Source organism: Equus przewalskii, chromosome 3 (genome assembly GCF_037783145.1).
Source record: "Equus przewalskii isolate Varuska chromosome 3, EquPr2, whole genome shotgun sequence".
NCBI lineage: Eukaryota > Metazoa > Chordata > Mammalia > Perissodactyla > Equidae > Equus > Equus przewalskii.
This window is the reverse complement of record NC_091833.1, coordinates 57,086,157-57,110,837: the sequence shown is the minus strand read 5'-3', so window position 1 is coordinate 57,110,837 and position 24,681 is coordinate 57,086,157. Positions and strand designations below refer to the sequence as shown.

General features: G+C 37.8%; 1 protein-coding gene across 2 annotated transcripts in view; it reads right to left on the bottom strand.

The window, feature by feature from the left end:
• Window positions 1–14,929: 14,929 nt before the first annotated feature.
• Window positions 14,930–24,681, bottom strand: part of NAA11 (N-alpha-acetyltransferase 11, NatA catalytic subunit) — a 51,976-nt gene continuing 42,224 nt past the window's right edge. For both annotated transcript variants that reach the window (XR_011538142.1, XM_070612751.1), the window contains one exon: window positions 14,930–18,659. The gene's annotated coding sequence lies outside the window, so the exon portion shown is untranslated. The remainder of the gene's footprint in view (window positions 18,660–24,681) is intronic.

Genomic DNA, 24,681 nt, shown 5'->3' with positions numbered 1-24,681 from the left:
ATAATGATCTTGTTCTGGTTTTTTTTTGACCACCTTCATTCGTTTCACCACCCCCAAACCCCCACCTCTGGCAACCATGAATCTGTTCTCTGTTTCTACAAGTTCAGCTTTTTTAGATTCCACATGTAAATGAGATCAGACAGTATTTGTCTTTCTCTGTTTGACTTATTTCACTTAGCATGATGTGCTCAAGGCCGATCCATTTTCTTGTAAATGGAAGGATATCCTGTTTATTTTTGAATGTTCAGATAATTAATATAAAGACATTTTTATTTTGCTTTAATGTACACAGATAGGTTATTTTTATATTTTTAGCAAGAATTTTATTTTTGAAAAGAGCTGTTGAATAGAAATATTTAATTTGGACAGCCAAAATAATAATACCAAATTGTAAGTCAATATACATATTTTGAAGAAATTGTATGATTTAACTACTTTTATTGCTCTATTTCCTTATCAAAAATATCTTGGTTTGGGATTCTCACATGGCCACACTCCCTAGAAGGTACACGTGTGGGGGACGTGGACTCAACCCAACACCTGAACCTAGGGAGTGCCAGAGGAGGGCTGGTTTCGGGCAAATTGGAAGACTGATTGGGAGCCCTTTCTGAGCCCCTCATCCTAACATAAGGAGTGTGCTATACCTGCTTGGGTGCAAATGAAAAGCACTCTGTCAATCAAATGGTGTAATATTGAAAGCCCAGGCCTCCTGTGGTGCAGAACACTGTTGCGTAGAAGGCCAGGAATAAAGAGCCTACTATGTACTCTCTCCCTCCACTAAGCCCTAACCCCCCCATGCTGCACTAAGAAATTGTCATCAGATTGGCATCTCTCAGTCAGACCCCCCCATGGCAGCAGTAGCCTCTCCTCGTGGGCTGAATTCTTTCTCAGTATGTGGTTTGGTTCTTCATGTAGAGAATGCTGCTGGGATGGACCCATATCTTTTCTGGATCACATCTGACACATGACAAGATAAGTCAGCACTGCCATGGGTGGACTTTATTTTCAAATAGAGGCCCCCACCCCAATCCTGCATGAAATGAAGTGGTGCTTAATAACTGGGATAAAACATTTTCCAGAGATCTTAAAGATTTGTCCAAGAAATCTTGGAAAACAAGGCCATTAAAAATTTATTTTTTTAAAAAATTTGTTTATATTCCATGTATTTCCCGAAGTAAAACATTACCAACTGCTATAGTCACATGATAATGAGTTCATTTTGGGTGTTCTGAGATCTAGATTTAGTAGAATTTGATGTACCTAAAATTTCCCAAATCATTTGAAAGATTGCTCATGTGCTCCAGAAAAGCCAGCATGGATCGAGTGAACAGGGCCTTCTTCCTAAGATGTGCATCTGAGTAGGATGCCATGACATGTTTGCTTCATGCGAGTGATACCCTGACCCCCAAAAGTTTTATTTCACTTTCTGCTCTCATTTGCTAGGAGGCAATGAAATGGGGAAGCATTTCATACAAACAGAAGCAAGGAGATGTGATCCTATCATTTATCTATTCATTATCAGGACACTTAAAGGGATGGAATGTTTGGGGAAGACAAAAAAAGTCATCTTTAATAAGAGGATCTCAAACTAGGCCTCTTTTTATTATTTTGTAGGTACTATTAAAAGAATCTGAAATTGGGGGGCCAGCAGTGTGGTGCAGCTAAGTTTGCATGTTCCGCTTTGGCAGCCCGAGGTTGCCAGTTTGCATCCTGGGTGCGGACCTACACACCACTTGTCAAGCCATGCTGAGGCAGGCGTCAGAGGAAGATGGGAACGGATATTAGCTCAGGGCCAGTCTTCCTCAGCAAAAAGAGGAGGATTGGTGTCAGATTTTGTTAGCACAGGGCTAATCTTCCTAAAAAAAAAAGTTAAAAAGAATCTGAACTGGCATAACCCTATAATCCCTGAAAAGCTATTTTCCATCACTTTTTCACTTGTAATTTACACATATCTCTTCTTACACCCATTTTGAAATGGTGAAATAGCAGATACTACTTGTATATCTACTTCTTCAGAGTTAACTCATTTGTAAAACCAGATATTTCTATGTGGGAATATGCTTTCATGCTTTCTTTATGCAGCTCTGGCAGGCCCCTTTTGAACTCACTCTTCTTAATAGAGAGGATGTGATGGGAGAATATTCACAACCAAAGTTGAAGCATTTAAGGGAACATTGGTTTCCATAGGTAATAACTGAAAAGCTGGATGTTTACACCAATTTTCTCTGAGCAAGGCAGAGGTGACTTAATTTTGGGCCTTTCTATCTTCATTTCATTACTTACCTGAAACAGAGCTGTATTGGTTCCCTAGGGCCGCCATAACAAAGTCCTACAGACTGGGTGGCTTAAACAACACAAAGTTATTTTCTCACAGTTCTGGAGGCACGAAGTCTGAGATCAAGGTATTGGCTGGACTGGTTTCTTCTAAGGTCTTTCTTCTTGGCTTGCAGATGGCCGTCTTTTCCCTGTATTTTCACATGGTCTTCCCTCCGTGTGTGTCGGGTTCTAATCTCCTCTTCTTATAAGGATTCGGGCTCAGTCATATTGATTAGGGCCAACTCTAATGACCTCTTTTTTTTTTTTTTTTTTGAGGAAGATTAGCCCTGATCTACCTACTGCCAATCCTCTTCTTTTTGCTGAGGAAGACTGGCCCTGAGCTAACATCCATGCCCATCTTCCTCTACTTTATATGTGGGACGCCTACCCCAGCATGGCGTGCCAAGCAGTGCCATGTCCACACCTGGGATCTGAACTGGCGAACCCTGGACCGCCGAGAAGCGGAACGTGCGAACTTAACCGCTGTGCCACTGGGCCAGCCCCATAATGACCTCTTAATTACCCCTTTAAAGGCCCTTTTTCTAAATAGAGTCACGTTCTGAGGTACCGTAGGTTAGAACTTCTACGCATGAATCCGGGGGGGGGGACACATAATTCAGCCCGTAACAGGAACCATGCCTACTACTTTTATTTTTCAATAACAGTACTTTAAAAAATGACATTGTTTCTCTTTCTTGCACTTTAAAAGTATTGGAACATGTTCAACACTGCAGGACATCTACATAGGTAAGTATAAATCTTGTTGGCATTTTAATTTTCTCACTGAAAATCTTGTTTCCATGTGCAAGTACTGAAGGTTCTGGGAGAGTTTTTCATTATTGCTCTCCTTATGAAAGCAGCTGTTCAATGAACACGGCATATTTTGTTACCTCATCAAGAAGCAGAGGAAGATTATGTTGTGATCAGGTTTTGTATGGCTATAGTCAATGCTTTTCTGATTGTCTGAGCCCCAGTGATTGATTTAATAGGTCTACTCCAGGGCAGTTACTCATCCCTGATATTTGTCCAACTCAAAGCTCCGTGTTATTTATGTAAACGATGCTTTATATGCCTTCCCTGAAGATAAATCCAAGATGACAAACTGTTTAAGAGATGAGTGTGCCTACCAATTGGGATTACAGTCACAGAATTTATCTATATCAACTTTCATGTTACTTCACTGGCAAACTGGGAGCTTTGGAGGATAAGAGGATAAGATATGATTGGGAGAATCTATTTTCTGCTCTGAAGGTAGTATTTTGACATTTCAGAGGGCTGTGCATCTATGAAGAGTTCAGAACACAAACAAAGACAAATGGGCTGGGCAACAGATGATTTGTCTTTGAAAAATGAAAACACCTCTCAAGCATGGGGGAAATGTTAAACTAGAGTCACTTAGAGACACTCAGCACTTGGAAATGTTCCCATGCGTAATGAGGCGTGCCTTTTCAGCTTTGGCCAGCGCCTTTTTCTTTTATACGGTAGAGCATGAGCCTTATGTGTTCTTTACACATGTGGTTCTTAGAAGATCAAAAGGCTACATGTGATTTCTGGTTTGAAAATGATGGAGTAAGGTCTATGAATTTTTCCCTTCTTTTATAAGAAATCATCCAAAAGCCAAAAAAGAATGAGGAGAAAAAAGTAATGCAAAGTTGATCTCTAGTAGAACTGGGAGATACGTGGAACCTGAAAACAATAATAACAAAGTCGGAACAAAGGAACCGCCAAAAGCACTAAAGGCCCAGTGAACTGGGACAGATGCACATGTGACGAGAGGACTTGCATAGTGACAGAGCTCAGCAAAAGCTCTACACAAGTCTCTCAGATAAGTATGCTACACCGGAATAGAAAATAACGTGTGTTTTATTTGCAACAGTGGGAATAGGGAACGTCTCTGCATGACTGGAAGTCAGGGTTGACTGAGGAATCACCTGAACAACCCATATTTGCAGATGGTAACCTCTGATTGTAGTAAAGAGGAGGAGGACACTTCATATTGTTAACATGGCCGCAGTTTGTTAGCAGGGAAGATGTAAAAGCTAAAATAACTCATTCACACAGGCAACTCTGTCCTAAGCAGAATCACTGGGAGGCTGCAACACAGCCTTATCCCCTCTCCCACTGAAAGCTTTCTCGTGGCTGATGGGGCGGGTACTCATTTGAGAGGTGAGTGATAATAATAGCAGGGACTAGCACAGGCTCTAAACAAAGCTATTACAAGGAAAAAAAAGAAGTAAAGAAACAGGGACAACAAATAACAGATGAAGAACATTCACCAAGAAAAATGTACCATGGAGGAAATAAAAATCTTAACCAAATATGTTATCAAGAACGAGTAAAAAACCTTAATGAGACAATCATAACTGAAAAAGAAAAGGACACGGTGGAGCTATAAGAGCTCAAGAAGGATGCCCCCTCCCCACCCTCCACCCTGATCTGTGCCCCAGGAAGCTGACCTCAGAGCTACTTCCAAAGGTTTGCTTTTCTAGCTTCTAGTTGGACTTGGCCAACTGAGAGTACTAGCAGAAGAACAGAGGGAGAGAGGAAAGTAGGTTAAGGTATTTATTTCCTTGACTCCTCCTGTGGGGTTATGCTGGGCTGGCTGGGTCCCTTGACTAAGTGAAGAGCTCCTTTTTGTTTTTTTCCGGGAAGATTAGCCCTAACATCTGCCACCAATCCTCTTTTTGCTGAGGAAGATTGGTCCTGAGCTAACGTCTGTGCCCATCTTCCTCTTCTTTACATGTGGGGCACCTGCCACAGCATGGCTTAATAAGTGGTGCGTAGGTCTGGGCCGGGGATGCGAACTGGTGAACCCCGGGGCCGCTGAAGCAGCGCAGGAGAACTTAATCACTACACAACCAGCCTGGCCCATGAAGAGCTCCTTTAAGATACCTCTCTCTTTGGGTTCCAGTTACCACTCCCTCCCCTTGCCCCTTCAGACCTATAGTTGGTAACAGTGGCCCCAGTACTGCACTAATCTTCGTGGGTTCCCTTCATTCTGCCTTCATCTTTGTAGATACTCTCTTTATTAACTTTCTTCAATTTGAGTGTGCCATCCTTTTCTGCAAAGGTCCTTACTGATAAGTTGATGAAACTGGCAAAATTCAGGAATGAAGTAGAAGGAAAAAAATTAAATACTATAGAAATGAGCCAGATTGGAAGCAGCACAAAGGGAAATAGATTTTTCTGAAAACACAGGCACAATTAAGGGTAGGAATTAGACAAGATGTAAAATGAAGTTAAAATACACATAGTTTTAAAAGACAGGAAAGAAAACAATAGATATGGAAGATAGGCAAATCTGTGTCATGGATAAAGAGAACCAAAATAATGTAACCAAACAAATATTTAAAGATATAATTCAAGATAACTTACCAAAAATAAAGGCTTCAATCTACAGATAGGATGCATATGCCATATCCAAGGGAAAAAATAAAACAGAATGATCAACACCGAAACCTATCCTAGTAAAGTTTTGTAGTTTCAATATATATTTATATATATTCTGCATCCAGATAGAAAGATCAAGAGACTTAATGAGGAAAATGCACAATAGCCTCAGACTTCTCTATATCAGTACTCGCAATTAAGTGTGGAATAATCAATGCCAATTAACTCCTTGAAAAAAGGGTAATCCAAGAATCGTTATCTAGACAAACTGCAATTCAACATACAGGCAACAATTTTGAACATATGGGAACTCAGGAAATAGAGCTTTTCAAGTTCTTTTTAAGTTCAGTCTTCCTTTGATGAATGAAGAAACTACAGCAAAAGGAGTGACTGAGATTTGAATCCATTGTCCCTGGAAATAAGATTAAAACAAGTGTGTGAGAATTATGGTAAAAATTAGAATGGAAATGTTAAAAACTTGGACAATATAGAAATTATGTATCCAACAAAAGTGAGGTGATGAGGGGGAGAGCAGTAAGAGGTCGTATAAATATGCTGATTTCTTTTTCTTTGTAACATGGAGAGATTATTTAAAGCTAATGTAATAAGTATAATAAACAGATTAAGTAAAGTAATAGAGACATAAGGATATCTAGAGATATAAAGGTGGATTGACTTTGGTGCTGTCAGTAAACACATGGTACACTCAAAAAGGATGATTGAAGAGAGTTTAACGAAGGTCTGTTTATAAAGGCGTGAGAAGAACAAGAGACCAACAAGGGGAGATGTAGCCACATCAGGAAGCCATTACCATTCCCGGGCCTGAAGGAGAAAGGGGAGGGAACTATTACCAGAATATGAAGAAAGAAGTAGTCGTGGGAGAGCGTGTGCTGGACAAGAGCTGTAGCCATAGGTAGAGGCAAACTTCCAAACTGAGGCTGGGGAAGAGGAGCCAGGAGGAGATATCCTACTCTCTTCTCTTTCTACTCGGTCTCGTTGACCCATCCGACTAGAAACTGAAGGGCAAGGGAACCCGTCAAGGTAATCCATAGAGGTCAGCCTTCCACAGTATGGAGCAGGGTATCTTAGCCACACTAAGACACACACCTATTCTACGCTCTTCTCTCCATCTGCTGATCCTCAGCTGGATGAAGGATTTACCTGGTAAGATGACTCAAACATTTATGCCTGTAGGATATGAGTTGTGAAGTTACTGCAGTTTTTGGCCAGTACTTTTAAGCAAGAGAGTGCTAACATGTGTTGCAGTGAGAGCCCTGGGTTCCAGACAGAGTCTTCTTTGCCCCAGTGTATAGCAACAACCCAACTTGCCTTCTGGAAAATGATATCAATCATCCTGGTCAAAATGGTTTGCTTGTTTAGATGCATGAGGAACCCAAAATGGCCAGGGGAAGTCACAGGTTCTAATTTAATATGTCTGATATAAGCATTCCTCTCTAGAACACTAGGACCACTAAACCCACTGAGCCAAGATAGCAGGGTTGAGAAGCAAGTTATTTAATTGCATTATTATGTATAGTAAGAAAAAGACCACTACCACCTCTGTCCCCTGGACTCCAAACCAGTACATTCTGACTGTTGAAACATAGCACTACACCTTGGCCCCTGGTTTAAGGCATATACTGCTTGTCACAGAAAGTTCCCCAGACTCTCAAGGTTGAATACCACTGAGCTTTCAGTTCAATTGTTGTTGTTTTCTACCAGCCATTTCTGGAAGATGGGGCATAGGGTAAGACCAATGATTCCATGGGCATGAGCCCATTGCTACAATTCCTTTTCTGTCAATGGGTTCCTTGTTCAGGAATGATTTTGTGTAGCATTACATGGCAATGAATAAAGCATTCTTTAAGTCCACAGATAACGGTATTGGTAGAAGTGCTGTAGACTAGGGAAATCCAGAATAAGTTTATATTCCTATAAAGGCAAATTGCCATGCCCTCCATAGGAGAAAGGATCCAATATGACCATCTTGCTACCATGTTGGGCACTCTGCAGTGGTGGTAGTCAGATTAGCCCTGATGAGAGGAAAATCATGTTGAACCCATACATAACTTCCATCCCTGACGCTATGGACACTTTGTATATAAACCCATTGAGCAGTATTTGGGTTCCTGGAGAAATAGGCTGAATGACATATAGTTTAGATATGTTTCTTGTAAGCAGCATATGGCCAAATTTTATTTTTTGTGAATTTAATCTGATAACCCAGTTAAATTTGTGTGATATTTTAGATATTTATATTTTTTTCTGGAGGGAGTTCACTTTTTGTTGTCTGATTGTATGAACTTTTTGTTTACTCTTACCTTTCTGCCTAGTGATTTGGTAGAAAGGAAGCTGCCGCCACACAGACCCACAGTCTCTGAGACTACAACCAGGCCTTATTCCTTTCTGCTTGCAGGGGCATCACTGCGAGATGTCGACTGGCTTGGCTTAGTTTCTAGGAAATAGACTACATTCTTCTCCACCACCCAACTCCCTATAAATCTGTTATCTGAACCATTAAGTTGGCAACACTTTTCCAGCTTTTATCAAGAGATTTCCCTGGAACCTTTGTATTTCCTATCATCCCACAGGATGCTTGTCTGCCACTACCTGGTTCCACACCTGTGGCTTATGGTGCATGTGTCCTTTGAGTTTCTGTTTTCTTTTGGTTCACAAGGATGTTTGTCTTACTATTGGCCTGGCTAAGTTGTTTTGGTCATTTTTTTTGATATTTTATCCATCTTTGCTATATAGAGAGAGCAGAAGGAATATGTCAATGAATGAACCCACTTTTAATCCTGAATGGATCCATCCACTATCTACAACTTAGAGGTTAAAGATTAAAGAGAAATATCTGAATATTTAAATATTTGTACTGTACTTATTGAACTTAAGAACTACTTTAGGGGCCAGCTTGGTGGCACAGCGGTTAGGTGCACACGTTCTGCTTTGGCGGCCTGGGGTTCGCCGGTTCGGATCCCAGGTGTGGATGTGGTACCGCTTGGCATGCCATGCTGTGGTAGGCATCCATGTATAAAGTGGAGGAAGATGAGCACAGATGTTAGCTCAGGGCCAGTCTTCCTCAGCAAAAGGAGGAGGATTGGCAGCAGTTAGCTCAGGGCTAATCTCCCCCCCCAAAAAAAGAACTACTTTAACTGTTGGCATTTGTTGGGTATTGTTGCCTTCAGTCCCTCATGTTTAGTTAAAATACAAATGATTGTTCACAATAATAATATTGCATTTCCCTAATTTGGCAAATTTTACACTGTATCATATGTAAGACATCTTGGTACTTGTTATATGGGGGAGTGAAGAGTTAAAGTAATGAACTTGAGTAAGGATAAAAGTAGTGTTCTGGATTTTGGTTCAAAAACCCAGTTACATTAATAGAAGACAGCAGAGATGTGGCTAAATGGTGGCACACATAGCAAGGACTTTAGCATTTTAGGTGAATAAAAGTTCTGTACGAATTATTAATATGTCTCCCAAAAAATCTAATTCAATTTAGCCACAAAAATAGAAATAGAGTGATTAGACAAAAGTAGTTGGCTATTCCCTCTCTGCTCTGTACAGGTCATGCTAAACATGGACTATTACTTTTAGATAATAGTTCTATTTTAGGACTTTTACTATTACTATTATTATTACTATTACTATTACTATTATTTAGGATTAAATAGGCATTCTTTTCAGATGCCACACTTTAAAAGGAACAAATCTGGAGAAGAGAAATCAAATGTTAAAAATTTTGAAAACTATTATGAATAAGGAACATTTTAAGCAACTGACCTTTGAAGGACTTCATAATGTCTTCAAATATTTCAAGGATAGTAATATGAAAGGGAGATTAATCATACTCTGTGTGGGTCAAGAAGATAGAACTAGAATGGAAAGCTATATGTTATATGCTTTCTAATTCTATAAAATTAGAAATTTTTAGGAATTTCCTAAATACCAGAATTTAAAAAATAAATCCAGCTATCTTTTATTGTAATGAGTTTCCAGTCACTGGAGTTGTTCAAGTAAATGCTAATGGATTTCATAGTAGAGATTCATACCTTTAGTTGAAGATTGTATCAATATCTTTTCCTTTGAGGTTCTAACGTTTACCAAGTTATACCTCACTAGGCTCATTCATTTTTATAAACCCTTGTCAACTCCACTCCCACATGATGTGCCCAATTCCCTTTCATTCACTCTGCCTTTACAAGTATTGTTCTATCCCATTTGTATCCTCATCACTATCTTTGCTTAGCTAACTTCTTGTCTTTAAATCTCAGCTCCAATGTCACTTCTTCCTGGAAACCTTCTCAGGGTTTTCTGTGACAAGTCTATCTCCCCACTAAGTCCTTAAGGTAAACTACCACATATCCTATGAATATACCTATTACTCTGTACAATGCTTGAAACAGTGGATAGATGAATTAATTGATTGAGATTTGTTGTACCATTCTAGCCTAAATAGAGACAAAACTTACGTCAGAATTTCTGAAAAGGGAGGCATATGGAAAGAAAGTGGTCAATGTCAAGGCATATTATTTTTGGACCAGGAAGTAAAATAGCTGGTAAAACAACCAAACGATAACAGAAAAAATTTAAATTGAAAGGCAAAGCTGTAGAAGCATTATTCGAAAGGGGGAGAGAAAATATGCACTTGTGAGCAAATCATTTCTCCTTTGTATATTACTTGTTTTCTATGATCGATTCAACTCAAATATTCTTTGATTAGGATAATTTTGCATGAATATTCTATTTTGCTTATGATGTAAGAGGCTAGAACAAGTTAGAGAGAAAATTCCATTTTATTGATATATTTCCAAAATATTCCATTCAATAGCACTTTGCTTCTTTTACACTATGAAGGGCATCTGCATTCTATATTGGAAATATATGGGCCAAGTTTCTGTATGAAGAATAAATCAATCATTACTATGTTCTCGTTGGATGACTTTGCCCGTATATAATCTTATGGATATGAAAGTATATATGGGAAACACCAAGATCATTGTTTTATGAAGGGAAACTAGTGTTCTCTCATGGCCTATAGGCTTTAAAAAGGATACAAAGATGAAGAAAAAAACCTTATTAATGCATGCTTGCAAAACAATGGCAGTGATTTTCCTGGCTGAAGACTAAATTATTGTACATTATAGTGTGCATGTCTACGATCAGTAGATTACTATAGATCATTCCAAGAGGAGGTGGAGGGAAGATTGCACTAACATTAGCTTCTCTGGTATTTGCAGGCTGTAAATTTCTTTAAATGATAGATGTAAAGATGGAAGACAGATGGATAGAGGAAAAGACAGAATCAGATACAGGATGAGTTAGAACTGCAGGCTGTGCTTCAGTGCTGTCTTATTACACAAGGCTAGCAAGCATCAAAGGCCCCCGCATCCTCCACGCCCTCCCCCTGAAATGTACCGATTTATATGAAAATTAAGATTACAAATTAAAGCCTGGCTATCCTGGAGTTTTCCAGTTCATCAGCCATCCAATAAAAATGATGTCAAGCCTGTATGCATAATTCCCAGAAGATTACTTTGTCCTTACAGCTAAGCCCTGTCCCTGATATGAAAGATCTCTATCCACTTTTATTGAAATAAAGAACTAACATCATAATCCCAATATTGAGGTATAATCTTCATTATCTCCTGACCCTCTTGAGGTTCCCCCAATCTATATTACTTCAGATTTGTTTATTTATAATCCTTATGTATTTACCTTTATTGAGATAGGATTAAAAACTGGAAAAAAAAAAAGCTCCAAAAAATCCTTATGATCTCATGATTGAGTTTCAATTCACCAACAATCAACTAATGTGTTAGACTGAGGGTTTTTTTTTAAAGTGGTTCTTATAGTTGTATAGTCTAAGCTTGAAAAGGCATTAATTGGTCCCTTGAGTGTCCCCATTTCATTAAATGAATTATTTCCAATCCAACCTGGTTTGTGAAATGATGGCAGCATCCTCTTTTCCTATTTATTAAAAAAGATGGGGGAGGGGGTATATGAAAGATAAACACAGATAGAATCATCTAGAGTAACTTTTATCTCTTTTCTTAGGAAGTTTTGATTCATACCTATAGTTAATTACTGGTAACCACAATACCCCATCCTTTTTTCCCTCCCCAAGAGCCTTGATGGCTTCTGGCTATGCCTCAGGCTGTTAACTACCAAACTAGTCATTAATGCTGGTCAAGATGATTTCTTGGAGATTATTGCTAATTTATTTTTTTAACAGACAAAACAGACTTTGTTCTGCACAAAGAATGAAATGGTAGTTTAGCCATTTCTTTCCCTTTCAAAAGCATAAAGAAACACCTATGAAAAACACATTTTATGTGGTATTTTTAAAACATTTCAAATATTATTTTGGTTTTATTTCCAAAGTGAAAACTGGGTCTGCAATATCCTGGTTTTCATTGATAGTCATGCTTTCTCTCTTTAAATGAATTTTTGCCATTACATTGGGGAAACACATCTTGATTAGCAGATTTGATAAGTGTTCTTAGTTATTTGTACCTCTTATTTTTACCTTTGTGCAAGGGAACATTAGGATAACATTATTTGGCTTTCAGATTTGAAAACAGTAGAAACACAAGTACTTTACTATTGACATAAAACTGCAGTGGAGTGTTTTCTTCTTAAAATAACATTTATTATTTGATTGTAAAGGACTCTTGTTCTACCATTGTTTGATATAAAGTGGGATTTGGAAAAATTTTCTTTGGCTCAATTATTCCTCCTCTGTGAACCCTTCTTTTTCATTCATTCATGCTTTTACTTGAGCACCTGCTATTGTCTGGGCACACTCAGAGATAAATCAGAAGAGAATGGAGAAGAGATTGGACAGACAGAAACAGCTTATGATCACCGAATAATCTTTTTGCATAAAATGATATTCAAACATAAAATCCTTATTGGAATTATTAGCCTTACTAAAATGTTTACTCATGAATTAGAAAAGAAGTAGCTGAAACCAATATTTATTGTGCATCTAATATTTTCTGGGTATTGGTCTGGGTAATTTACATGAATTTTCCTATTTAACCCTTACGACAACTTCACAGTCCTTATAGCAACCCTACAATTATTCCTATTTTATGGATGTAGAAATTGAAATGTTAAGATTGTTGAAGATATGGGAGAAAGAACTGGAGGAAAGATGCAGGAAAGCAAGTTTCAGGGCTTTGAAGACACACGTTGCTTACTTAGTACCCTATGCCTTTATTTGCTCAGACAGGAAATGCATTCTTCCTTCCCTTTGAAAACTGCGAGCCCGAATGGCAGGACCCCCCATGGAGTGTCAGTTTAGATCTTCTAAGAAACAGAAAGAGAAGGATCTTGATGAAACAGGGTTATCCTATCAATCAGAGATTTCTTTGTATTAGATATAAATATTCTTTAAAGGACCAAGCTTCCAGTTACTAATAATTTGGTGTGAATTTTAAAAAATTGCTTACTACTAGCTATGATGTAGGACCAATCTATCTCTCTATCTATGGGAAGTAGGAACAGAAGGGGAAAAGTAGTCGAAGAAGTGATATAAGAATGTGGGGTATTTTGAAGGAATTCTACTTTAGGAGAGGGGTGTACAACTTAAGCCAGAAAAGAATGATAGAATACTGGGTATCAGGGATGAAAGAAGAAATTAGGGTGAAAAAGTGAAAATTCATTTATGCCCTTGGCTTAGCCTAACCCTATCTGACATAAGACAGTGTGTACCATGTCCTGGAAAAGGTTTATACTTCATAAAGCTTTGAATTCTCAGGGATAAGCCATGAATTACAGGGTGATTCTAAAAGCTTTACATTCTAAGATAAGCCACTATTCTGCTTTTTCCTTATCAAAAACAGAAACGTCTGTTTTTTAGCAAAACTGACCCAAATGTTTTCCAATTAGAATTGTACTGAATAATCTTATCACATGTGAATGCTTGGGTCATAGAAAGCAAGAGAGAAACAACTTTTATTAAGTCCCTTTTCTTCTTAAATGAATATATAGAGTTGATTTGCCACATTTACAGGAATTCACTCCCTTCCTCATACTTCATCCCTTAAAATATTAAAATATTCACGCACATGCACACATTCATCATTGCCAAAACACTGATTTTTTTTTTTTTCTGGATAGCTAGAGAGGGAAAAAGAAATGATCGTTGTTATTTTGCACTAGTTTGAATTTGGGGATAAAAAGCTCTGAAAGTAAAAATGTTAGCAGTAACATTATACATCTTAACAAATTACAATGCGGTTTTTCTTACACTGCCTCATTACAATAACATTACAAAGCATTACAGTAACTCTGAAGGCAATGAGTTATTTTTCTCTCTATTTCATAACTGAGAACATTGACGTGCCAAAGGATATTCAGGTAGTAACAAGCCAAAGTAGGACTAAAATGTAATCCTTTGGACTCCGGGGTCTGTGGTTTCCCACTCTAGTAAACCACCTCTTGTGAAAATTGCTCAACTTGCTAAGGGCTATGTTCACTAGGCAAGCTTTTATAATATGTAGTTGACGTGATGATCCCACTCTTACAGTGCAAAATCTATCTTAGTTTTGGTTAGGAAAGCAATGTATGACTGATTTATAATGAAACGTCTTTTCTTTTGTTTCAGAACTTCACAAATTCCTATATCCATATAAGGAAACCTGGTGTTTAAAAAACCCTTCAAGTGTGCTTGAAGGAAATGATCTGTGTCTTAAGTTTTCAAAGCAGCATTCATGTCTAGGAAAAAGGATGAGAAAGGACCTTGATAAGTTGCTTGGTCTGTTTCATTGGCTTTTGGCCCAGTACTGTTACTAAAGCTCTAACTCAGAATGCCCAAATGTTGATGGGGTATGAGGAGCTAATGACACATGAGTAGAAAAGCATGTGACTCCAGATTGGCCTGGTGTCTGGTTTTAACTGGAAATTTCAACATTTGAGCTTTTTCTCTGGAAACAAATTAAGAAGATTTCAGTGTGATGTGTGAGTGTTCTCACTCGTCAAGCTTGTGCTACCCACCACTACTGCCAAGTTGTAGCTATTGTTTGCTTGACTAGAACTTGGAGAAAAAACAGAAGGATAAAACCAGGGAAAACAGTGATGTGGGTGGATTGGGGAAAGAATGAGGGGGCAAGTAATGACAAAAAACAAGCTCTAAAAATACATGATACAATCATATTTATGTAAAATATATGTATAATCATATACATGTATCAAATGATCACACGTAAAATTCTATGTGTATATTTTATTTTTTAATTAAACTATTTTAGAGCAGTTTTAGGTTTACAGAAAAATGAACAGAAAGTACAGAGTTCTCATTTTCCTCCTCAACCCTCCCATATATTTGTTTTAAAATAAACAAAAATTTGTTATATCTTGAGTTTTTTGCTTCTTTGACAAATTAAATCTGGAGAGTAACACCATGGAAAGCGTGCCCTTCAAATTACCTTTATGAGAATTCAACGCCTTGTACTAGTCAGTGATTTTCAGATGGCAGTATGCAAGACAGTCACCTGGAGGCTTGTTAAAAATACAGGACTCTGATTTTGTAAATCTGAGCTGGAGTCAAAGAGCTGCATTTTTAACATAGCACCTGGCTGATTTTGATGCAGTAGGCCCATGAACTATACTTTGAGAAACCCTAGGCTAGAAACCTAGAAACTCTTACCCCTGCATGGGAAATCTCTGTTGAATGTGTTTCCCACACCATCTGCACCCACATACAGATCTGATTCTAACCAATTTTAAAAAAACAAAAGGTGTTCATTTTCAAATTCTATGTCAAATGTCAGCATGGGAAAAATTCTGTGTCTCGGGTAATATGTGGATCAGTGAACACACTGGAACAAATTGAGTGATAGGTAAAAGTGAAATTTTTAAAAATCTCATATACTGTTCACTTGTTTGCAAGTGAAAGATGAGGAAATATTAACATATCAAAGCATTCTAATATAATAGATGTAGTGTTGATTATTATCAATACATTTCATATAATGTATATATAAATTTTTTGTACACATTTTGATGAAATATATCTGGAATTTTTATTGAAATTATTTGGTCATTGACTTTATGTGACAAAATTCCACAGACAAACAGGATTTGTATGAGTCTGTATTTAAGAATGGGATTCTGAATTATTTAGGGACTAATCCAAACTGACCTAAAGGCTAGTGACAGGTGGTCTGGACTGCAGTTCCAGGGTTGGAGACGAGCTTTAAGACTCCTACTAGTCAAAGTGTGGTGACTAGACCAGTAACATCAGCATTGTCTAGGAACTAGTTAGAAATGCAGACACTCAGGCCCCACCCCAGACCCACTGAAAGAAAATCTACATTTTTAACATGATCCCCCAGATGACTCATCTGCACGTAAAAATTTGAGAAAACTTCTTTCCTATTTGAGAGTCCTGATCCTTTCCAAATTTTCCCAGGTTTTGGACTGACTTCCAGCACTACTCCGTACTTCTCCCACACATCCACACACCCCATTATTTTTATTTTAGATGATCAGCTCTTGCCCCTGTTCTTATCTCCAAAGGAAAAAATCACAGAAATTCTAGGTAGGTAACTCACAGGCTTCATTCACAAGTTTCTCTCTTTTAGCCAAAGAAAACTTTGCATCCTGATGATTAATATTTCTGAACAATTTGTTGACAGACCTGAGTCCACCCAGTAGCTTCTTTAAAGCAACACGTAAAGGAGGGGGAGAGGGTCATTCTCTCCAGCTAGGACAGGAGCATTCACCGTGAACTGTTCTACATCCCTGCTTCAGTCTTGCTTTGGCCTCTCCAGGATTGTACTTAGGTAAAAAGCAGTCAGTCCATTAAAAAAAACAAACAATAATTTGTCCTATGTAAAAAGAACAATGCTATTACAAAAAGCAGTATCAGGCTCCCACAATTTCAGTGTTACACAAAGCCACTGCTGCTGCTAAATCATGTTATTACCCTGGAACCACTGGGGAACATGCTAATTTATGTCCAAAGCAATATTAGTATTATTGTTTATTTTACTTTCATTATCTAAATAGGCACAGTCGAAACTAGATAGGTTGCTATAATTCTGCCTTCTCCTGGTATGAGACTGGGAAAAAGGATGTCACCGTAACAAAGAAAAGCAGCCAAGAGTTTTAGTAAATAACACTGCAAAAGTCAGGTATCATTTCTTATTTTCCAATTACTCCAATTCCTATCATCAAGTTACTCGAGACAGTAATGTGCCTGGTGCTGGAGAGAAATCATTCAGGTAAGCTGAGGCTACTCCTTCTGTTTCTCCATCTGCTAAGCTGTTAACACGAAGACATATTGACAAGGGCTCAAGGAAAACATGGAATATTTCATCAGTAAGATTATGCTGCCCTAGAGACAGATGTTAGAAAGCTATAATATTTAAAAATAAAGAGATAAACACATGCTTGAGGGGAAGGAATAAAATGGTTTTAGAGTTGGAAGAGAAAATTAAAAAGTAAAAAAGGAAAGATGGAAAGATAGATGAGAGGTTTGTATTGGCAAAGGAAAGGGCAAATCCTTATTGTGTAGGAAAAAAACCTTTCATATCTGCCTCAGGCAATCATCTCCTATTAGGTAGGCATTCTTAGAGTGCACTGGGGCAGATGTGTAAGAAGTGCTTAGCAGGGCTGATTACGATTACAGAAAACAGATTTACCTCTCGTCATCAGATGGTTAACATCAGAGCTTTGACTTAAAACCAGACACTAGTTTTCATAAAAATTTAAACATGAGAAATGTTACATACTATGGTAATTCACATTCAGTGTATATAAAAAGAAGGTTAAGTAATGATAACTCTGGATTTATCTGGTGACTTTTACCGCAGAGGTCAAAGCACTTTGTCTTCACTTATTTTTACTGGAGAAAAACAGTAAATGGGATTATAATGCCGGGTTATATAAATATTTACAAATGACATTTGGTTGCCATGTATTAAGTCAACACCTAACATTTTAAAACTGTAGATTCTCCTGCTTTGCTAGAGTTTTCACACTTTTATAAATAAAATGCAAATAGTAGCAGTAGGAAAGTGAAAGGACCTTTGGCTTTGAATTCAAACAGGCTTGGGTTCATATCCTAGATATTTACTTCCCTTCTTTGAGCCTCAGTTTCCTCATCTGTAAAACAGGGATAATAATACCCACCTCCTAGGGTTGCTGAGAGGATCAAATATTTTATTAATAAAGGCCCTAGCATTGTGCCTGAACATTAGAGGTACTCCATAAACGGCAAGTTAGGTCATTAGAAAAAGATAAAAACAAATGTACACAAACAAGCCGATTAGATCTAATTTAACTACTAGACCTAATTAAACTATTGGTTGTCCTTTTCTTAAAATTTCCAAGTTCTGATTGCATAGTAGAAGCCCTTCCTCGCCACCTTCTCCCTCTGGGAAGGACAAAGAGAATACCTCCTCGAGAAAGGGGAGCATATGACAGAGGACGAGTTCCCAGGGAAAGGAAGAGGCAACAGACTACTTCTACCAGGAAAGAAGAAGGAGGAAGAGGAAGGGGCATGAGGTCTGACTTGATGGTCCTGACTACCCCCTCACAGATGAAAAACTCAGATAAATGATGGCAAAACTGAAAGCAGAGGAGCTTCAGGAGTTTGCCCTGCTTCCTGTTTGGCATTCTAGGAAGACACAACCCTTGCAAGACAAGCACACCCAACATAGGACCACTACAAACAGAATAAAATGGCGACATGGTCTGAGTAGGCCAAGGAAGGTTCTGTGGCAGCAGGCCTCAAACTTCCTTGGCTCCTGTGCAGCAGCTTCTTGTGTCCAGGTATTTCTTCATGATCCCAGTAGGGCATGTGGAAGGTTGCTGTTGAGAATGAGAAGCCATTGGGGTCACTGTGTGATGACCCCAGAGCAGATGCTGCAGAGTAGACAGGCTAAGCCAGGGCTCAGAGGGTAGATGTGCCTGAGACACGAGGACCTGCAGTGCTGTTGAGAAATGAAAAGAGAGCAAGTGAGCAAGGGAGGGCTGTAGGCTCCAAGCACTCTAAAAGAATAAAATACTGGGTTAACCAAAGACAGACTTTAGCAGCAGATCAACAAGGTATACTAGTAGCCAGTCTAGACTAGATATTTCTCCATGGAAGCCAGTGACAATTCAGATGACAGCGCAGATTCACACATGGATCTAGGGCTCTTTCCCCTCCCTGCCATGAAGACACACGAACTTGATCTGACACCTAAAAGCCAATTCTGCCAGGAAAAGGGGGAGGAGGGGACACATTGAAAGACTAAAATCTTAGTTTAAACCTAAAGAAACCAAGATATTTTTGGTTGCCATCTTCAAATTCTAGCCCATCCTACTCTACTCAAGAAGAAATTTATTTCAATTCTAAAGAAATGAAAGGCCTTTTTAGCTTTTGATAAACCAGATGCAATGTGTCCAATTCTGTAAGTCATATTTTTTTTCTGTGCGGCCTGGAGATGAAACCAAGAGACTCATTATGTCTCTTCATTCATAACTTAAGTGTCCTAATTACATTAAGTAATAGGAAGTAGTGCCTTATCACATTTTCTCTCCTTTCTTTTTTAAAATTTTGTATAGGTAATTTGGGAAGTTCCTTCCTTCATTTACTCAGTCAATGAATATTTACTGACTACCTACCATGAAGGAATAATGTGCCAGGAGTTCAGGAAACACATAAATGAGACATGGACCTTATCCTTAATAAGGCAGAAAGGTTTGTGTGATATGTGAATGGAATATATAGGTTAAAGAACAGCCAGTGGAATATTGCTGCCCGTACTGAATAACTACAAACAAAACCAAACCAAACAACAGAACCTTACAATTGTAAAGGTGCATTATCTTGTCCCATCTATCAAATGCACACAGATGTAATAAGATAAAGGTTAACTATGATGCACAGACCAGTTAAAAAACATCTTTGTACAAAGTCATAATTACAGAAAAGTCGGTTTCTAGAATAACAACAGTAAGTCAAGTTGCAGGATAGTCAGAGGCATATAATAGAAAATCTTATTTTTAAAAAAGTATATTTGCTGTAATGGAAGAGTAATAAGATGTGGGAGATTAGGTCACTATCATCATTACCTTTTCAATTTGTTTCAAATACTGTTAAGACAGCCATGCAAAAGAAGTTATATAAAAACCAAACATCATATATAGCTATTTTAGTTTTCTCAGTAAATACTGTTTGATAATTTTAAGACATTAAATTTAAAAAGTCAAATAACATTGTAATAAATGCCCTAGGATAGTTTGCTGCTTAAGGGTATCGAAATTTTTCATAAAGAAACCTTTTAAAATATGAAATTATAGCCCTGAATTTATTAGCTTATTAAGTTCAAATTTTTACATTACTAGAATTTCTTAAAGGTGGCAATGGAAGCCTAAGAAATATGTTAATTGTTAAGAAGACTTTATGGACACAAAAAAGACTCTGATGGCTTTACTTTTTAAAAAGATCTCATGATATTCTGAGTATATTTAGCTATAGAAATAGCATTGCAGAACGTTTTCAGAAAGGCTCCTTCTCTGGCTCTTTGAACCAGTGCCATTTCACAGAATTTTTAATATCCTCTTTTACCTCTTCCATCCCAAAGCTCAGCAGATTCTATACACTGGAGCACAGAGGGAGTACACAATTTAGGAAAAACCTCTGTTTTTACCAGTTACCTCTGCCCCAGCGGCTATTTCAGTCATCCTAAATGTACATCACACACTGACTGAAAAGTGACATTGTTAGAGATTATAAATAATTCAACAAATGGTATCTTTCTGATTAGTATTTCAAAACAATATTTTATCTCTTCCCAACCCCCTCTTTATCTTCACAGAGGGCAGTTGCATTTGAAATCTATGGTTTCTGGCATATCTGGGGTAAGGTTAGACTAGGAATTTACCAGGCCTGTCAGTCTCTAACTTTCTTCCATATTTCATTATATCATTCCAGTTATAATTAGTTGTCTGGTAAAATTAAGAACAGTCTATTTCAGTGAATGCTCATGTGAAGATTTAACAACTTTTTGTTAGGATGACAGCTTAGCGACAGAAAGAATAAACCAGAAAGGGAAAGTCACTGAAGTAACCTTGGTTAACTCAATATTGCCAGCTCAATGGAAAATTCTAAGATGTTTGCATTTTTTTTTCTTTTGTGTTATTAATCATCAAGCACATACTTCTTGTCAGGAGATAAGCATCAGTTTGATGGCGTTCTGGCCTCAACTAGCATGTTTTGAACTGACCTGTCTCCATTACTATGGCTCCCTAGAAACTTTGCCGTTGATGAGCGTTGATTCAGCTGAATGCTTTGACATTCAGCTTGTCAGGGAGAGCTATTTTAATCATTTAGATGCATCTCCCTTCCAAGATTGCAAACTGTTGCTGCTCATACACAACATTCTATCATTTGATTACTGTGGAGAAAAAAAGAAACGAGCCTGAATAGTTACTATTACTACAGATTATATTAACCACTACAATTTACAGAATACTTAACTGTGCGTGAGGTATTGGGCTAAGCACTTTACAGGAACTGTCTCATTTAATCCTGACCATGGTGAAGTCTCACCACCTGACTTTGCATCCCTGTTCTCCACTTACCATCTGTACTACATGCAGCTCTCATCTGTAAAATGGAGCAACAGCACCTACTTCAGAGCATATTACGAGGATTAAACGGGACCATTCACACACAGTCCTTAGAATAGTACCTGTAACACAGTGAGTTCTCACAGTGTTAGTGGTCATTTTTATTACCATTTTGTAGATGAAGACATTCAATCTCCTTCACCTACTGCCCTACTCACCATCACTTCTAATTTTAACTGTCTCTGTTGCCCAGACCCAAAAGAAGAGATAAGGGAAAATGAAAAGTTATTTCTTTCAGGACTTTATTCTGTAGGTATCTGAATTCTAGCTCCACAGAAGGAAGCGCCACAATTGTGGCAGGGTAATACTTTTGTAGTATTAACCTTTAAAATTTTTTTCCTATTCTCTCTTTCTTCACAGCAGCCTTTTCCTACTCAGGCAGCTAGGCATATATGCTAGTGAATTCCTGGTGAAAGGGATGGACATGACGAATGGTAACTGAAACTTTAGACACTTTGGAGGTTTCAGAGTAGAGGGGTCATTTCTCCCAGGTTTTAACGACAGGCATTAAGGCAGCAAGGTGACAGAATCCATTTCCCATGGCTAGGCTTGTGCAAGAGCAGAAGACATATGTGTCGTATGACTGAGCAGACAGCCCTAGCTGGCCTGGTGAGTTCCCTGTGCCATGCTATGGAGAGGGAGCAGCAGAATGATCCCAAGCTCCTAGCTGGGCACAGAAGCAGAACGTCTTATAGCCCAGAGCACCACTAGGGTGTTTCCCATTGTTGCAGAAACTATGCTGTGTGGTTACCAGATCTCATTCCTTTTCGTCCCGGGCACACAGCTAAACTCTATTTCCTAGCCTCCCCTGCAGTTAGTTGGTGAAATGGGACTGACTTTTAAAACCTATATGAACCTCTATGTGCATTCTCTTCCTTTATCTGCAAGCAGAATGTATATGAGCCAGTGGAGGACACACAATTCTAGAAAATGGCAGAGTCATTGAATCAGGGGTTTTTAACCTGGAATCCATTAACAGAATTTAGGAGAACCATGACCTTTGGATTTGGAACAAAAAAAATTCTGTATTTTCATTAACTTCTAACTGAACTTAGCATTTCCTTCAATGATGAATGCGGGTGCCTATGCATAGTAGTATTAGCAATACTTGTGACTTTGTCACCAATAAAAATCACATCTTTTCATATTATATTACAGCTGTTGGAGGTATCTCAAAATATCATTTACAACCAAATTTTCTTTGAAGTAACAGTAACTATTAGAGCCATTGCTAGATTTTTTATTGCATATGCTAATAAAAAGGCACATAAATAAATAAATGTATTTAAAAACAGTTTGATAACTATATTTCAATACAATTGGTTTCCTTTGTAATCCTATATGATTTTTATGCCTTTTAAAAAACAGTTTTCTCAGAAGGGGTCCACAGGCTTCACCAGATTGCCAAAGGGGGCTGTGGAACAAAAATTAAGAAGGTGTTCTAGATGGTTCCTTGGACTTCACGGCACAGGGCCCCTCTTCTCCTCTCCCCCCCACCTCCCCACACTACTGACCCACAGTGAACTGTGATGTGAGAAATAAGCTCTTATTGTGTTAAGTTATTGAGAATTGGGGGTTATTTTTTAGAACAGTTAGCCTACACAGACTAACACCCTTGCTACCAAAATGGCCCAAACAGGGCAGAGAGCACCTGAGACCTGAAAAGGTCTCTGGTTGGAAAGGCTCCAAAAGTGAATAATGAGGACCAAAGATTAGATGGGGCCAATGAAGATGTCTCAGCAGATAACAACCTGGAAGGACAGTGATGCTAAGTATAGGAAACATCTCCTTCAACTTAGAAATAAAGTTTAATTATAATAATATAAAGAAACATTTCAATTATTCCTGAATTTGGACACAGATTTATAACTGCCACACAATAATTTTCTTATGTCTTATTATTTTCTCTTCCCCTACGAGGGTGGCAGTTATTTTTGTTTCTCATAGCAGATATTAAGTGCTTCAGAATTCATCAAATTTCATATATTTATATATTTTTTTAATTGTTTTAAAGCAATCTCCAATTAGCTCTGTTCTACTTAAAATCTTTCTCAGCTAGAGTGTAACAATTGAAGGAAGCCAATAACCACAAAGATGAGATCAATATTACCTAAGTCCTTCTATAAATGAATTCGAAAATCGGTAATTTTTTTAAAGGCTGGTTGATTTAAATAAAATAGTCTTGATAGAGCCCTCCAGAGTTTTTAAAGCAGGTGTGAATTTGATAACACTTCTCTCATGGCATTAAGTGTTGTTTAATTTTACCTTCACTTTACACTGTTCTGCTGCCTTTATCTTAATCTTAGACCAAATGAATCAGTCACCAGGAAACCTTCCGGTTATTAAAAGCCAGACACAAAGACTCCTCTGAGGATAGACTCTTTCTAATCTGGATGAATTTACTATATCTAAATTTTTATAATTTAGGGAACTATAAGTGAGTGAAAATAAAATGAGGTTAGTGTGCTATACAGTTTGGGTTTCAGCATTAAAATGTATAAAAAATACAGTCCGTTTATTCTTAGATGCTACATAATGTAAACATCAGCCCGTCCTGATCACTGTTGTATACCAAGCTCCAAGTCTCATGCCTGGTAAATAAAAATTTTTATGAATAAATACATTAACCAAACAGCATTTATTTTAATTACATGCAGTGTATGTCACTCATGCCTGGAGTTCGTTATGAGAAAGCTGTTGCCTTTTTCACATGTAAGGGTAAGGTGACTAGGTTTAGAAGTCAAAATTTCTAAATTGACAGCAGCTCACTGACCCTTGAAATTTTTAAGGTGTTACAAAGTTCCTTGATGTAAATTAAAGTCTTTTAAAACTACTTTTTAGTGGCTGCTTAGTATTAATATTAAGGTGTATTAGGAAGTATACTTGTTTTTGTTCTTTGACTTTTCATGTTAATTTTCACACATTCAAAAGAATAAAGACTAGCATAATGATCCCCGCAAGTACCCAGTACCGAATTTCAACAATTATCATATGTTGCCATTTTTATTTTATCTATTTCCCCATCCTTAACCTTTCCTTGTTGTTGTTTCCTGGAGTCTTTTAAAGTAAATCCTAGGCCTCATAATATTGCACCTCTAATTATTTCAGTACGTATCTCTAATGGCTAAGAATTTTTTTAACATAATACTACAATACCATTTAGTTCTCCTAACAAAATTATTAACAATTGCTTAACAGCATACAGGCTGTGTTCAGATTTTGCCTAGCTGTCTCAAAAGGTCTTATATTTGGCTTATTTAAATCAGCATCCAAACAATGTCCAGAATGGTGGCATTTGGTAAATATCTCTCTAAAGGTTGTTATAAATTCCTTCCT